Genomic DNA, 18,293 nt, shown 5'->3' on the forward strand with positions numbered 1-18,293 from the left:
TACAAACTTTTTTTTGTATTTATTTCATTTCATCTTAGTTTGTTCAGTTTGCTTACCCACTGTTTTTTTTCATGTTTGCACTTGCTGTTCAATATTCAGTCCGTTAACACCTTTTCTGTACTAATGCTTTGTCTTTCAACACACCATTAACATATTGTTTGCCTTTGCTCCATGACCTTTTGGTCAGCTATAAGGCCTTGTCCAATCTACACCTTCTCCTTTGTTATCTCTTGCCCCACCCCCACCTCACTTGCTTATAACCTGTGACATTTCTAATATTTGTCAGTTCCGATGAAGGGTCACTGACCCGAAACGTTAACTCTGCTTCTCTTTCCACAGATGCTGCCAGACCTGCTGAGTGGTTCCAGCATTTCTTGTTTTTATTTCAGATTTCCAGCATCCGCAGCATTTAGCTTTTATACTTTCTCAATACTCAGGTTCTTTCTAAAAATGCTCGAAACAAAATTTACATAATGGTTCCTCAATTTACAGTCACTTGGTTCAGTTTAGCTTGCTGATTTTCAGTATATATTTATTTATTCTGCATTTTACTTTCAAAGATGACCTTGTCCCACTGAAATGTCAAACAACTTATCCAATCTATTTGCTTTAGTTGTTGCCTCAGTTCATTGAAGTTATCCATTTTATAGTCAATATATTTGTTGACACATGAAATCTCCCAGTTTATATTTGTGCTTTTAATTTGTTGATGGCATGCACAAGGCCACTATTGACTATCCATGATTGCTCTGAGGTGGCTGTAGTGATAATGCTCTCACAATGATGTTAGATAGATAATTCCAGGATATTGAGCCAATAGGGGTACATGACCAAATCAGGATGGTGAGAAATGTTTAGATGATGATGGTGTCGCCAAAACCTTGCTACTCTCGTCCTTCTTGGTGGTCAAAGTCACAGGCTGAAGGTTGAAGGAGCTGCTGTTGAAGTAACCTTATTGAAATGCCACAATGCACTTTGTAGGTTGTATAGATTATCGCTATGATGATCGAGTCTTGGCAGGGGCACTGATCAAACAAACTTCTGCAGATTGGTTGTGTTGAAGGTATTGAATGTTGTTGCGGCTGTACCTATCCAGGCGACTGGTGAGTATGAGTCACATTCCTGACATAAAACCTTCCAGATGGTTTGGAAGCATCAGGAGGTGAGCCACTCGTTTCCGAGTACCCAGCTCCTGTTCTGCTCTTGCAGTTAAGGTGTTGATTTAGCTTGTTCCGTTAACCTTCTGGTCAACGGAACAATCCCAAAGACCTTGATGGTAGAGAATTTGGCAATAGTGGTGCTATTGAAGGTCAGGGAAGTGTTGGTCTTTCTCTAATTCGAGATGGTTATTCCTGGCACTTATGTGGTGTGAATGTCATCGGCCACAGGCCACTTGTTAATCCGAGCCTGGATGTAGGCTGACATGAGCTATTTCATTACCAGAAGAGTTTTGAATGGAACTAAGCACTGTGGAATCATCAGCAAACATTTCTGACCTTATGATAGAAAAGTGGCCATTGACTAAGCATTTGAACAAAGTTTGGCCAAGGAATATTCTAGTGATGTCCTGGGGCTGTGATAATTGGCCTCTAACAACCACAATCATTTCTGTGTCAGGTATGACTGGATAGTTTTCCATTGACCTTTGTTTTTCTTGGGTTCCCTGCCACACTCAACTCAAATCTTGATCTTTATGTCGTCATTGTCGACAGGAATAGTGCCGGAAGACTGGAGGATAGCAAATGTTGTCCCCTTGTTCAAGAAGGGGAGTAGAGACAGCCCTGGTAATTATAGACCTGTGAGCCTTACTTCGGTTGTGGGTAAAATGTTGGAAAAGGTTATAAGAGACAGGATTTATAATCATCTTGAAAAGAATAAGTTCATTAGCGATAGTCAGCACGGTTTTGTGATGGGTAGGTCGTGCCTCACAAACCTTATTGAGTTTTTCGAGAAGGTGACCAAACAGGTGGATGAGGGTAAAGCAGTGGATGTGGTGTATATGGATTTCAGTAAGGCGTTTGATAAGGTTCCCCACGGTAGGCTATTGCAGAAAATACGGAAGTATGGGGTTGAAGGTGATTTAGAGCTTTGGATCAGAAATTGGCTAGCTGAAAGAAGACAGAGGGTGGTGGTTGATGGCAAATGTTCATCCTGGAGTTTAGTTACGAGTGGTGTACCGCAAGGATCTGTTTTGGGGCCACTGCTGTTTGTCATTTTTATAAATGACCTGGAAGAGGGTGTAGAAGGGTGGGTTAGTAAATTTGCGGATGACACGAAGGTCGGTGGAGTTGTGGATAGTGCCGAAGGATGTTGTAGGGTACAGAGGGACATAGATAGGCTGCAGAGCTGGGCTGAGAGATGGCAAATGGAGTTTAATGTGGAAAAGTGTGAGGTGATTCACTTTGGAAGGAGTAACAGGAATGCAGAGTACTGGGCTAATGGGAAGATTCTTGGTAGTGTAGATGAACAGAGAGATCTTGGTGTCCAGGTACATAAATCCCTGAAAGTTGCTACCCAGGTTAATAGGGCTGTTCAGATGGCATATGGTGTGTTAGCTTTTATTAGTAGGGGGATCGAGATTCGGAGCCACGAGGTCATGCTGCAGCTGTACAAAATTCTGGTGAGGCCGCACCTGGTGTATTGCGTGCAGTGCTGGTCACCGCATTACAGCAAGGATGTGGAAGCTTTGGAAAGGGTGCAGAGGAGATTTACTAGGATGTTGCCTGGTATGGAGGGAAGGTCTTACGAAGAAAGGCTGAGGGACTTGAGGTTGTTTTCGTTGGAGAGGAGGAGGAGGAGAGGTGACTTAATAGAGACATATAAGATAATCAGAGGGTTAGATAGGGTGGATAGTGAGAGTCTTTTTCCTCGGATGGTGATGGCAAACACGAGGGGACATAGCTTTAATTTGAGGGGTGATAGATATAGGACAGAGGTTAGAGGTAGTTTCTTTACTCAGAGAGTAGTAGGGGCGTGGAACACCCTGCCTGCAACAGTAGTAGACTCGCCAACTTTAAGGGCATTTAAGTGGTCATTGGATAAACATATGGATGAAAATGGAATAGTGTAGGTCAGATGGTTTCACAGGTCGGCGCAACATCGAGGGCCTGTACTGCGCTGTAATGTTCTACTTCTACTAAATGCTGCCTTGATTAAAGACTATGCTAATATTCCTGAGCACAGAATTTGGGACAAAATAAAGGTGAATCCATGGGGCAGATGGATGCTCTGCACTGGCCTAGATCCGTCCTTAGAAACCTTCTACAGGAATTTCTGGACTCTTATTTCCAGTATTACTGAAGAAACAAGGCAGTGGCTGAAAATATTTTCAAAAATGCGTTGAGTGATATCATTGGTTCCTTTTTATCATTGTAATGACATTTGTTTACCATTTATGATTGGCAATTTATTTTTCTGCTTAAATAGATCTACATTTGTTAAATGTAGAACTTGCAAAGAAAGAAATACAAACGGTGCAAAGGGAACTAGAATTTAAACACGAGTTAGTCGAAACAGCAGTTAATTCACAACAATGCTGAACTCCGGAACAAGGAAGCAGAGCTGCCAATAATAACAGACAGTTGAAAGGGAAGTAGAAATTAAGCAATGACAAACAAAGCACAATCAAAAGAGTCACCAAATGGCAGAGATAGTGGCACAGAATTGTGCACAAGGAGCCTCAAGGTACAGGGCCCAAATTGAACAAATAGTTCAGACAATGCACTTGATAGTTAAAAATACTGAGGATTTACTTTGCTAACCATATTCCCCACGGACAGCAGGAATTGAGGAGTAAAAGGTCCATGGCTGTCATACCTCGACCACAAGGAAGATAATCTATCCTTGCCAGTGGTGAAAATGTATCATAACCTATGTTATCAAATTTGATAAGATTACTACAATTAATAGAATCATAAAGTTGTACAGCACAGAAACAAGCCCTTCGGCCATCAAGCACCTATCTATTCTAATCCCATTTTCAAGCACTTGGCCCGCAGCTTTGTACTTCTTAAATGTTGAGAGGCTTCCTGCCTCTACCACCCCTTCAGGCAGTGTGTTCCAGATTCCAACCACCCTCTAGGGGAAAAGAATTCTTCCTCAAATCCCCTCTAAACCTCCTGCTCCTTACCTTAAATCTATGCCCCCTGGTTACTGATCCCTCCGCTAAGGGAAAAAGTTTCTTCCTATCTATCCAATCAATGCCCCTCATAATTTTTTATACCTCAATCATGTCCCCCCTCAGCCTTTGCTGCTCTAAGGAAAACAACCCTAGCCTATCCAGTCTCTCTTTATAGCTGAAATGCTCCAGCCCAGACAACATCCTGGTGAATCTCCTCTGCACTCTCTCCAGTGCAATCACATCCTTCCTATAGTGTGGCGACCAAAACTGTACACAGTACTCCAGCTGTGGCCTAAATAGCGTTTTATACAGTTCCATCGTAACCTCCCTGCTCTTGTATTCTATGCCTCGGCTAATAAAGACAAGTATCCCATATGCCTTCCTGACCACCTTATCAACCCGTGCTGCTGCCTTCAGTGATCTATGAACATGCACAGCAAGGTCCCTCTGTACTTCCTAGGGTCCTACCATCCATTGTATATTCCTTTGCCTTGTTAGTCCTCCCAAAATGCATCACCTCACACTTCTCAGGATTAAATTCCATTTCCCACTGCTCTGCCCATCTATATCGTCCTGTAATCTAAGGCTTTCCTCCTCACTATTTACGACACCACCAATTTCCGTCTCATCTGTGAACTTACTGATCATACCTCCTATATTTATGTCTAAATCATTAATGTACACTACAAACAGCAAGGGTCCCAGCACCGATCCCTGCGGTAAACCACTGGTCACAGGCTTTCAATTGCAAAAACAACCCTTGACCATCACTCTCTGCCTCCGCCTCCTGCCAGGCAGCCAATTTTGAATCCAATTTGCCAAATTGCCCTGGATCTCATGGGCTCTTACCTTCATGACCAATCTCCCACATGGGACCTTATCAAAAGCTTTACTGATGCATGCTTTGCCCTCATCTACACACCTAGTCATCTCCTTGAAATATTCTATCAAATTTGTTAGACATGATCTCCCCTGACAAAGCTATGCTGACTATCCCTGATTAATCCCTGCCTCTCCAAGTGGAGATTAACCCTGTCCCTCCGAATTTTCCCTACCACTGATGTTAGACTCACCGGCCTGTAATTACCTGATTTATCCCTACTCCACTTCCTGAATAATGGAATGCATACCATTCCAGTTGAGCCCTCAATGACATTTGCGCCCTCGCCATCAGGCAGTGGATGCCCTCTTTGGCATTTGTGAGCTGTACTGCCAAGTCAGAACAGATGAACTTAATCAGTGGATCGCAGTCCTCATCAGAGACAGCCACTTCCTTACCTGTGGTGCCAATCAGGCTATATTACAATACCAATGGCTTTGGGCAGCAGCTGGCAACAGCAAACCAAGCAGGAAATCAACCGCTCAGCGAAGGCAGCCTATATAGCACTTTTGCAATTATGACTGCTTACTAGGTCAACCACCCAAATGGGAAAAGCCCAAGAACCTTTTAAGGGACACTGAGGGACACACATTTCACTGGAAGGGTGACAGTCTAACCAGAGGACAACATTCAGTTTGCCTGAGTGATATGTCATAAACTGCTACACAGGGTATAGGAAAAGATCTTCTTCCACATACAGAAGAGTACATCCAGTTATGCAATCATGGAAGGCACTCAAGACTTCTAGGTGACCAACAGAAGAATGTTTTCAGATCAGATTACAGAAATCCATCCACAAACATGTCTTCAGTTTCCACTACACACTTTATAGAATGGAGAGGGGAGGTGTATGTGGTGTACTGAAATAAAAATACTAACCAAAACAAAGATTCCTGGTTGCAAGAGCAGGTTAGTAATACTCATGATAGAAGTTTTACTAGTCATCATGTAGGAGACAAGTAGGATTTCCTGTAAGCATGTCTATAAGATCTCAAAGAAACAGTAATGATAGCCCACAATGGTTCCAAACTGGAGATCCCAGCAGGGCCAAAACCACCCCACTCTGATAGGGCACGTAAACATTATTAGAGGAATTGTCAAAGTAAAAGGTAAAGATAAATAAAAATAGAGACATTACAACAAAATCAGTATGAGAAGAGGGGCCATCCTCTGGTGACTCTCATGTTGAGTTATGACAAGGCCCAAAAGGTCCACCTCCATCATAAAGCTAAGCCAAAAGATCCAACTGACTGTACTAATCCATTTACATTCCTAACAAATTAATGTTGCCAATCTGGCCCACCTACAACTCTTGGATACGTATTATACCACAACTTGGGTCCTCAGTTGGATTGCAATATTCAACTGTACCCTTTTCTGGTACAAAATACAGAAAAATAATACACTATTATAGTCAAGGCAACCTTGGATCCAAGTGGCAGCCTGAATAGGGTAAAATACTTCAAGAAATAAAGAATGAAATAATTTTCTACATAAACAGAAGATTTACTTGAAAGTACTTGTGTCAGGAATCAAAAGAATCACAAGTCAGTGTGAAGATTTGAAAGAAGTACATAACATATCTTTGATTGTTTGCAAGGAAAATTGATACCCTAATGAGATTCACTCACTAATGATAGGCTGCAGGAAAATTCTCAGTACTTAAGTGAAACTGTGATAAATAATTACTTTACTGATTCTACACCCTGGAAGGAGGTGTTACTCTTTAAGTTTAAAGCTTTTCATTTATTATTTCAAGAGAACTGATGTATACAGTTGAAACTGACTTCAATAACAATCGCCCAGCATATGGCAATGATCCAAAATTCAATTCCGAACACTTCAGATGTGCTCACTGAATGAACTACTTAAGTAGCTTTTGAATAAATAGCTGAGATTTGCACAGTAACTCCCCACACTGAAGTATGTAAACAAGTCAATGAGTTAATTAAAGTAAATCACCTAATCGCTTGGTTCCATAATCAATCATAGAGACTGAATTTTCAAGAGGATTTGTCAGTTTATAGTTCCATGAAGTCTAATCACACTGGCAGAGTAGCCAAGGAAGGTTTATTAAATTCCTAATCTGAAGAAGAGATAAATAGTTACTTATTGAGCCCAATAAAAACTCTCAGGTGATTTTGAGCGGGAGGCAGGTACTCAGCAAGGAATGGGCTATAATAATATGAAAGCAAAAGACTGCAGATGCTGGAAATCTGAAATAAAAACAAGAAATGCTGGAAATACTCAGCAGGTCTGGCAGCATCTGTGGAGAGAGAAGTTAACGTTTCAGGTCAGTGACCCTTCATCAGAACTGGCAAAGGTTAGAAATGTGATAGTTTTAAGCAAATAAAGTGGGGATGGGGCAAGAAATAACAAAAGTGAAGGTGTTGATAGGACAGGGTCACAGAGAATAACTGATCAGAAGGTCATGCAGCAAAGGTCAACTGTATGTTAATGGTGTGTTGAAAGACAAAACATTCGTGCAGAGAGGGTGTTCATGGACAGTAAAATGAACAGCCCTGGCCCAAAGCATAAACATGAAAAAAGACAGTGGGCAGGCACATGGTAAGAAAAATCAATGATGAAACAAACTAAAATAAATAAGTAAAAATTACTGAAAATAGAAAGGCAGGCCCATGATACTCTGAAATTATTGAACTCAATGTTCAATCTGGCAGGCTGTCGCGTGACTAATTGGTAAATGAGATGCTGTTCCTCGAGCTTGCGTTGACCTTCACCGGAGCAAGCCCCAGACAAATACGTGGGCATGAGAGCAAGGGGGTGTGTTGAAATGGCAAGCAACTGGAAGCTCGGGGTCGTGCTTTCGGACTGAGAGGAGGTGTTCTGCAAAGCTGTCACCCAATCTGCGTTTGGTCTCCCCAGTAGAGAGGAGACCACATTGTGAGCAGTGAATACAGTATACTAAGTTGTAAGAAGGACAAGTAAATCGCTACTTCATCTGAAAGGAGTGCTTGGGGCCTTGGATAGTGAGGAGAGAGGAGGCAAAGGTGTAGGTATTATACCTCCTGCGATTGCATGGGAAGGGGACGAGGTGTTGGGGGTAATGGAGGAGTGGACCAGGGTGTCACGGAGGGAACGATCCCTTTGGAATGCTGACAGGGGAGGGGAAGATGCGTTTGGTAGTGGCATCACGCTGGACGTGGCAGAAATGGTGGAGGATGATCCTTTGGATGTGGAACCTGGTGGGGTGGAAAGTGAGGACAAGGGGGACCCTGTCGCGGTTCTGGGAGGGAGGGGAAGGGGTGAGGGTACAGGTGCGGGAAATGGGCCGGACACGGTTGAAGGCCCTATCAACCACAGTGCGGGGAATCCTCGGTTGAGGAAAAAGGAAGACATAGCAAAAGCGCTGTCATGGAAGGTTGCATCATCAGAGTAGATGCGTCAGAGACGGAGAATCTGGGAGAATGGAATGGAGTCCTTACAAGAGTGGGCACGAAATCAGGAAGAGGTTTCAGCTCATTCAAATTTCCCATTTCAACATGGAGATCTAATTATCATTTTATTTTTGAGCTTGTCTCTGCTATGCATGTCAGCTGGTGTGGTGCGCACCTTCATGACACAATGCTTCAATGAAGTTCAATGCAGGCTCGAGGAACAGAATCTCATCTTTCAACTCAGCACCTTATATCCTTCTAGACTCAACAATGAGTTCAACAATTTTAGATCACAGTCTCTGACTCCATTTTATTTCATGTTTCTTTGCTGGTTTGTTTTATTTTTCTCTCATTTCCCTCTTATTTCCTTTATTTTGCATCCATCAGCAGCTATCCTGCCATTCACACCTCCTCTAGACACATCTGTTTCTTTATTTGTTCCATTACCATTCTCTTTGGCTTTGTACCATGAAATGATTTGTCATTTAATCTCTCCTGTCCTCCCCCATCACAGACCTCCCCCTTTTGTTCTTCTTCCTACCCTCCCCCTTTTCACTTGCTCAAAATCTATTACATTTCTAACTTTTCTAATTTCTGATGAAAGGTCACAGACCTGAAATATTAACTTTGTTTCTCTCTCCACAAATACTACCTGACTTGAATATTTCCATCATTTTGTTTTTATTCCATTTCAAGCATGAATGGGTTGATGTTGCAGAGCATTGCGAAGATCTCTTCTTCCAATGATCGAACTGGTCTCCTTCATGGATCAAATGAGTTCATACAGGCCATTACCACTGCTTTGCAGACTTCAGATGTCAAAATGTCTGCCACCTTAAACAGCACCTCACTGATCTGTTCCAAACTGCTTCACTGGAGAGAGATAGGAGTGATGTGCTGCTGACTTAGGAGAGGGATGATGGCAAAGAAGGGACATGGAAGTTGGAACTCCACTCAAATCACTCTCACTTCTCACCTGTTGCATACCGTGCACCCCCCCCCCCCCCCCACCACCTCCAGCCAATATATGAAATGCTACCTGCTCTCCTTATTGCTCAGTCTGCCTCTGCACAGGTGCAGGTGGAGCAGCCTTTGGCCAAGAGCATCACTGCAGTTACAGCAGGGATCTGAGCAGACTGCTTCGACACTGCTCAAGCCACAGGGCTTACACCACATAGGAGCAGGCAGGAAAAGGATAAGAAAACCTTCAATTAATCAATGGTGTATTGGTTTGCAACATCTTCCCACGTTGCCCATTCTTGTGTGTGGGTGTGAACGTGCCTTTTCAGTTGGTCGTAAGTGAATGCAAGAACATGAATTGACAGGGGCCAATTGGTGGATGGTTGGTTACAGGACTGCTTTGTGGTGGGGCCAGATAATGTGGTGGTTACTTTGGTCCAGTGCGAGTGAATAACTGAGCCTTTCAGCTTTTAGGGAATCCCTGGCATCCTGAGCAGCAATAGGAGTGGCTGGATTGATACTGGGTGCCACATCTTCACCTTCCACTTCATGCTCTCAATTGCAATCAGCAGATGATGTGTGGCTTGTTTCTCTTCCACCTCTTGTACTCATTCCTGTGCTATGCTATACAGAACACAGTACACAATGATTAAGCTAAATACCCTTACTGGAGAGTATTGAAGGGCACCTCCAGACCTGAGTATACTGATGGCTTGTTCAATGACACATCTGGTGGTCATATGGCTGTTGTTGTAGCGCTCTTGGGGTTATTGTTGGGGTTCCTCAGTTTATTAGCTAGATTTGCAGGGGTTATCTTTTGTTGTCTACCCCTTAGAAGTATTTCGAAGTACAAACAGATTGGGGTGTTGGACTGCGTAGTATGAAGGTATCATTGCAGCTTCCAGGGAATCCAGAGCAGACCTGCTTGAATCTTTTCTTGTGCTACTGACCAGCTGTACATTGATGGACTGGAATCCCGAGGTTGCCGAATGCTCCTGGTTTATCTGGAGGTGCTTGGATTGCCACGTGTGTGCAACTGATGGCACCCAGTAGCTGTGGGAATCCGTGTGCCTGCTCATTTTGGCTATTGTCGTCATAGGGGAAGTTTACATAACTGCCGGCTCTGGCAAACAATTCATGCATCATCTGCCTTCTGCATTTATGAGTCGCCAACTAGGAGACCCTATGTCTCTGGTTGCGCCCTGGAAAGAACTAGAGACAAAAAACTTGATCGAAGTGAAAACTTTCACAGTCACTGGCATGCCAGCTCCAACAGGGCGAATGTCTTCTTCTGGAACTAGGAAACTAAAAAAAGCTCTGACCACTGAGCCTTTATTAATCTCAGGATTCCTCCCCTTTACCTATCCCCCATGAAGTGTAAATCAATCACGCCTCTGCTTCAATAGCAACCTTCACAAATCATGAAGCCCGTGCAGGAGATGTTAAATTCAAATTGCATTAAAAATCTCTTTAAAATAGCCTCTTTTGTAAATGATAATCATTAATCTGCCTCTCCAGCAGTGATTACCTGCTCGCCCATAAAACTGCCTCTGACAAAACCAGAAACTGGAGGTGGGTTGGGATTGAAGTTTAGATTTCTGGTTACTTTAAACTTACCCATCTCCACCCACCAATCCCCCATTAGTTCTGAAGCATCTTGAGTACTCTTAGTTTGCTACAGTATTAACAACATGGGGAGGTGATGGCGTAGTGGCAATGTCACTGGACTAGAGCCAGTGCTAATGCCCTGGGGTCATGGGTTCAAATCCCACAATGTAGATAGTGAATTTTATAATTAATAAAAATCTGGAATTGAAAGCTAGTCTAATGGTGACCGTGAAACCATTGTCGATTGTTGCAAAACCCATCTGGTTCCCTCCGCGACACCCTGGTCCACTCCTCCATTACCCCCACCACCTCGTCCCCGTCCCAGGGCACCTTCCCTTGCAATCGCAGGAGGTGTAATACCTGCCCATTTACCTCCTCTCTCCTCACTATCCCAGGCCCCAAACACTCCTTTCAGGTGAAGCAGCGATTTACTTGTACTTCTTTCAATGTAGTATACTGTATTCGCTGCTCACAGTGTGGTCTCCTCTACATTGGGGAGACCAAGCGCAGACTGGGTGACCGCTTTGCGGAACATCTCCGCTCAGTCCGCAAGCAGGACCCTGAGCTTCCGGTTGCTTGCCATTTCAACACTCCCCCCTGCTCTCATGCTCACATCTCTGTCCTGGGATTGCTGCAGTGTTCCAGTGAACATCAACGCAAGCTCGAGGAACAGCATCTCATCTACCGATTAGGCACACTACAGCCTGCCGGACTGAACATTGAGTTCAATAATTTCAGAGCATGACAGCCCCCCACTTTACTTTCATTTTTAGTCATTTTTAGTTATTTTTTCTTCCTTTTTTTTTTTGCATTCCTTTTTACATTTTTTACAATCTTTTTTTGCATTTATTTCATTTCATCTTAGTTTGTTCAGTTTGCTTACCCACTGTTTTTTTCAGGTTGTTTTTCTTCAGGTTTGCACTTGCTGATGTTCAATATTCAGTATATTCACACCTAATCTGTACTGATGCTTTGTCTTTCAACACACCATTAACATATTGTTTGCCTTTGCTCCGTGACCTTTTGGTCAGCTATGTGGCCTGGTCCAATCTGCACCTTCTCCTTTGTTATCTCTTGCCCAACCCCCACCTCACTTGTTTATAATCTGTGACTTTTCTAATATTTGTCAGTTCCGAAGAAGGGTCACTGACCCGAAACGTTAACTCTGCTTCTCTTTCCACAGATGCTGCCAGACCTGCTGAGTGAATCCAGCATTTCTTGTTTTGGTTCATTAATGTCCTTTAGGGAAGGAAATATACTGTCTTTACCTGGTCTGGCTTACCTGTGACTCTTAAATGACCTCTGAAATGGCCCAGCAAGCCACTCAGTTCAAGGCCAATTAGGTATGGGCAATAAATGCTGATGCACACATCCCACAAATGGATTTTAAAAAATGGCATCATTGTAAGTCTTAAAGAAAAGATGGCTCATGATATTAAGGTCAGACTTCCTCTTTGATGATTTTGGCAGGAAGTGTGCTGATTCATTCAGTATCTTTGTCTCGCAATGGGGTTCGTAATGTAGCAGTTAATATAAATAGCTCAATTGATGGAAGATGATTCCAGTGAACCAAACACAGGCATCCAGTATCTGCAAAGAGGTTGTTAAGACCAGGTGAGAAAGAGGACCAGGGGTTACCTTTCAGCCTTCACCTGGTCTTACTGTAACAGGGTTTAATTTTAAACACATTGTGTTTTGAGCTCCCCCTTGGTGAATCCTTGTTCACCGCTTTCCAATTATAAGGCAAATAAATTAGCACAAACAGGCTTTCTTAGGATTAAAGAAAAAAAGTGAAATTTATTTAAACTTAAACTCTAATTCGGTTAACACCTACGGACACACGACACGCCCACGCTAGCATGCGTATGCGATTACACACATGCAGATAGGGACAGAAAAGTGAAAAAGAAAGTGGAGAGTTTTGAGGCAATGTCTGAAGAGTTTCTTGTTACTGTGCTTCGAGTTCACTGTAGAGTCCTTTTGTAGGTAGTTCTTGCTTGTGGATAATTCCTTCTTTTCGTTGGGGCCCAGTATTCTTCTTAAACCTTGTTCACTGTAGGAGGCTTTTCTCTCTTGGGGTGCATGTGTCTTCAATGGATTCCAAAGCTGGTGAGAAAAAGAGATGGGAGCGGACAGGAGAGAGATGTTCTCAATCCAGGAGCTTTCTGTCTTCAAACACTGTTTCTCCAATTTAACTCTCAGTTCAAAACTGTGCAACAGCCAGTTAGTCATGTGACTAAACGGATCTGACCACGTTTGTTCTATGTATTGGGAGCAGGGACTGGTTCCTTTGTTACAACACTGTCTGCTAGTATGCAAAAATGTCTTTCGGGGTGGAGGCCTGGCAATTCCTTTTAATAGGCCCGCTTTTCTTCCCAAGCAACAATTTGAAGTTTAATGTCCATGTGGCAAAATTAATGTGCCTCATTCTTGGCAGGTGGGGACCACCATGACAAGGTGAACAGTGAAATTTACAGAGTCCTTTGATGAGGAGCTAAGGTAAAGGGATAAAGGATTCATCTGGTGCCCGCTCATGGATGCTCCTTACAAAGTTTATTGGTTTAGGAATCCTAGTGTTCTTACAGTACAAATGAGACAAATAAACATCTAAGTTATTATAGCTGAAGTGTGATTGACAATATTCAAGACAGATGCAAGAATCCTATATTTCTCTGTGGGGGAGGCGGTGACGTAGTGGTAATGTCACCAGAGTAACCCAGGGCCCCGGGCTTATTCTCTGGGGACATGTGGTGGGATTCAAACCCAACAGATGGTAGAATTTGAATTCAATGAATAAATCTGGAATTAAAATCTAGTCTAGTGGTGACCATGAAACCATTGTCGATTGTTTTAAAAACCCATCTGGTTGACTAATGTCCTTACCTAGTCTGGCCTAATGTGACTCCAGACCCACAGCAATGTGGTTGGTTCTTAAATGCCCTCTGAAATGGCCTAGCAAGCCATTCAGCTGTATCAAACCGCTACAAAGTCTAAGAAAAGGAATGAAACCGGACGGACCACCCGGCATCGATCTAGGCACTGGAAATGACAACTGCAAACCCAGCCCTGTTGACCCTGCAAAGTCCTCCTTAGTAACATCTGGGGGCTTGTGCCAAAATAGGGAGAGCTGTCCCACAGACTAGTCAAGCCACAGATTGATATAGTCTTACTCACGGAATCATACCATACAACATCCCAGACACAACCATCACCATCCCTGGGCATGTCCTGTCCCACCAGCAGGACAGAGCCACCAGAGATGGTGGCACAGTGGTATACAGTTGGGAGGGAGTTGCAGTGGGAGTCCTCAACATCGACTCCAGACCCCATGAAGTCTCATGGCATCAGGTCAAATATGGGCAAGGAAACCTCCTGCTGATTACTACCAACCGCATCCCCCACCCCCCGCTCAGCTGATGAATCAGTGCTTCTCCATGTTGAACACCAATTGGAAGCAGCGCTTAGGGTAGCAAGGGCACAGAATGTACTCTGGGTGGGGGACTTCAACGTCCATCACCACGAGTGGCTTGGTAGCACCACTACAGACCGAGCTGGCTGAGTACTAAAGGACATAGTTGCCAGACTGGGTCTGCGGCAGGTGGTGAAAGAACCAAGAGGGAAAAACCTACTTGACCTCGTCCTCACCAATCTACCTGCCGCACCTACCAGATGCATCTGTCCATGACAGTATTGTGGAGACAAAGTCCCGTCGTCACACAGAGTACCGACCAACGTGTTATGTGGCACTACCACTGTGCTAAATGGGATAGATTTCAAACAGATCTAGCAACTCAAAACTGGGCATCCATGAGGCGCTGTGGGCCATCAGCAGCAGCAGAATTGTACTCATCCACAATCTGTCACCTCATGGCCTGCATATCCCCCACTCTACCATTACCATCAAGCCAGAGGACCAACCCTGGTTCAATGAAGAGTGTTGGAGGGCATGCCAGGAGCAGCACCAGACATACCTACAAATGAGGTATCAACCTGGTGAAGCTACAACACAGGACTTCTTGCATGCCAAACAGCAGAAGCTGCATGCAATAGACAGGGCTAAACGGATCAGATCCAAGCACTACAGTCCTGCCACATCCAGTCGTGAATGATGGTGGACAATTAAACAACTAGCAGGTGGAGGAGGCTCAACAAACATCCCCATCCTCAACTATGGGGGAGCCCAGCACATCAGAGCAAGAGACAAGGTTGAAGCATTTAGGATCATTTTCAGCCAGAAGTGCTGAGTGGATGATCCATCTCAGCCTCCTCCTGAGGTCCCCAGCATAACAAATGCCAATCTTCAGCCAATCTGGTTCACTCCACGTGATATAGAAACATAGAAAATAGGAACAGGAGTAGGTCATTTGGCCCTTCGGGTTTGCTCCACCATGCATTATGATCATGGCTCATCATCCAACTCAGTAGCCTGTTCTGGCTTTCGACCCATATCCTCTGATCCCTTTAGACCCTTTATCAAGAAACAACTGAAGGCACTGAATACTGCAAAGGCTATGGGCCCTGACAACATTCCAGCAATCGTGCTCAAGACTTGTGCTTCAGATCTAGCCACACCCCTAGCCAAGCTGTTTCAGGGCGACAACGACAACGGCATCTACCCGGCAATGTGGAAAATTGCCCAGGTATGTCCTGTACACAAAAAGCGGGACAAATACAACCCGGCCAATTACCGCCCGATCTGTCTACTCTCGATCAGCAGCAAAGTGATGGAACAGGTCATTGACAATGCAATCAAGCAGCACTGTCTCAGCAATAACATGCTCACAATGCTCAGTTTGGGTTCCGCCAGGGCCACTCAGCTCCTGACCTCAATACAGCCTTGGTTCAAACATGGACAAAAGAGCTGAACTCGAGGTGAGGTGAGAGTGACTGTCCTTGACATCAAGGCAGCATTTGACCGTGTATGGCATCAAGGAGGCCTGCAAAACTGGATCAATGGGAATCAGGGGGGAAACGCTTCGCTGGTTGGAGTCATACCTAGCGCAAAGGAAAATGGTTGTGGTTGTTGAAGGTCAATCATTTCAGTCCCAGGCCATCACTGCAGGTATTCCTCAGGGTACTGTCCCAGGCCTGACCATCTTCAGCTGCTTCATCAATGACCTTCCCTCCATCATAAGGTCAGAAGTGGGGATGTTCGCTGATGATTGCATAATGTTCAGCACCATTCACGACTCCTCAGATACTGAAGCAGCCCATGTCCATATGCAGCAAGACCTGGATAGCATTCAAGCCGGGGCTGATAAGTAGCAAGTAACACTGCCTGGCACATGTGTGGCATGAATGACCATCTCAAACAAAAGCGAATCCTACCATCTCCCTTTGATGTTCAATGTCATTACCTTCGCTGAATCCCCCACTATCAACATCCTAGGGGTCACTATTGACCAGAAACTGAACTGGAGTAGCCACGGGAGCGGCACAGGGGTTAGCATCACAGCCTCACAGCTCCAGCGACCCGGGTTTGGTTCTGGGTACTGCCTGTGCGGAGTTTGCAAGTTCTCCCTGTGACTTCGTGGGTTTCCGCCGGGTGCTCCGGTTTCCTCCCACAGCCACAGACCAAAGCCAAAGGTTGATAGGTAAATTGGCCATTGTAAATTGCCCCTAGTGTAGGTAGGTAGTAGGAGAATGGTGGGGATTTGGTAGGGAATATGGGATTAATGTAGGATTAGAATAAATGGGTGGTTGTTGGTCGGCACAGACTCGGTGGGCCGAAGGGCCTGTTTCAGTGCTGTATCTCTCTATGACTCTATATGAATGCTATGGCTACAAGAGCAGATCAGAGGCTAGGAATCCTACGGCGAGCAACTCATCTCCTGTCTCCCAATGCCTGTCCACCATCTACAAGGTACAAGTCAGGAGTGTGATGGAATACTCTCCACTTGCCTAGATGGGTGCAGCTCCAACAACACTCAAGAAGCTCGACACTGTGCAAGACACAGTAGCCTACTTGACTGGCACCCCATCCACTACTTTCAAGATTCACTCCCTCCACCAGCGACACACAGTGGCAGCAGTGTGTACCATATATAGGATGCACTGTAGCAACTCACCAAGGCTCCTTCGACAGCACATTCCAAACCCGCGACCTTTACCACCGAGATGGACAAGAGCAGCAGATGCATGGGAACACCACCACCTGCAAGTCCCCCTCCAAGCCACACACCATCCCTACTTGGACCCATATCACCGTTCCTTCACTGTCGCTGGGTCAATATCCTGGAACTCCCTTTCTAACAGTACTGTGGGTATACCTATACCCCAAGGACTGCAGCAGTTCAAGGCAGCAACTCGCCACCACCTTCTCATGGGCAATTAATGCAGGCCTAGCCAGCGACACCCACATCCCACGAATGAATAAAAAAAAATGAAGTGTGCTACAGAACTCCAATATGATGCTGTTTACAGATATATCAGACTTTTCTTTATGTAACCTGGTAGAAGTTTTAGGGGTAAAGAAAGAAGATACTGTCATGAATGAAACACAGTATTTTTACTGCAATGCTTGTGACCTAACTCTCTGAGAATGTCATTAATCATCCCTGTAAAAATATCTCCAGTTGCACTGTGTATTGCCAACCACATTACTGTTGAATATTCTGTACATCAGACAGTTAAGTGCATGCAATATTGATGTGTACTGCTCAATACCCATACATTGAAGCTATCTAGATTGAACAGCCACTTTTTCTGGTTGCTCCCTTAAACATATGATGTGGCCAACAGTAAGGTATGAAGTAACTGAACGTACAACCTCCTGACTTAAAAGTAACTTGTTCATCTGATCCTACAGTCAATGAAGAGTTAAAATGTCAGAGGATGTGAATGAAAAATGAGAAAGTTAAGAGCAGTAAAGGAAGTCATGTGGAAGTTTTTCACCCAAAGCAAAATTAAATTGCAAGATAAATTACCATGAAAACGCCATTGAAGCTATCAGTACAATTGGGCTCAAAAAACAATTAGAATTATAGAATCATAACAGAGGAGGAGGCCATTCTTTAAAAGAACTATCCATTTAGTCCCATTCTTCTACCCTTTCCCCACAGCCCTGCATTTTTTTTCTCCTTTAAGTATTTATCCAATTCCATTTTGAAAGTTATTATTGCATCTGCTTCCACCACCCCTTCAGGCAGTGCATTCCAGATAATAAACAACTTTTCATCTCATCTCGGTTTCTTTTGACAATTACTTAAATTTGTGTCCCCTAGTTACTGACCCTTCTGCCACTGGAAGCAATTTCTCCTTATTTACCCATTATACCTTTGAACACCTTTATTAAATCTCCCCTTAACCTTGTCTGCTCTAAGGAGAA

At 44.1% G+C, this 18,293-nt stretch overlaps 1 protein-coding gene across 6 annotated transcripts in view; it reads right to left on the minus strand.

Moving 5' to 3' along the window:
* The window catches only part of LOC137377031 (glycogen [starch] synthase, muscle-like), a 132,131-nt gene that overhangs the window by 83,864 nt on the left and 29,974 nt on the right, over nt 1–18,293 (minus strand). The gene's annotated exons all lie outside the window — the stretch shown is intronic.

The sequence above is a fragment of the Heterodontus francisci genome, chromosome 14, assembly GCF_036365525.1.
Source record: "Heterodontus francisci isolate sHetFra1 chromosome 14, sHetFra1.hap1, whole genome shotgun sequence".
NCBI lineage: Eukaryota > Metazoa > Chordata > Chondrichthyes > Heterodontiformes > Heterodontidae > Heterodontus > Heterodontus francisci.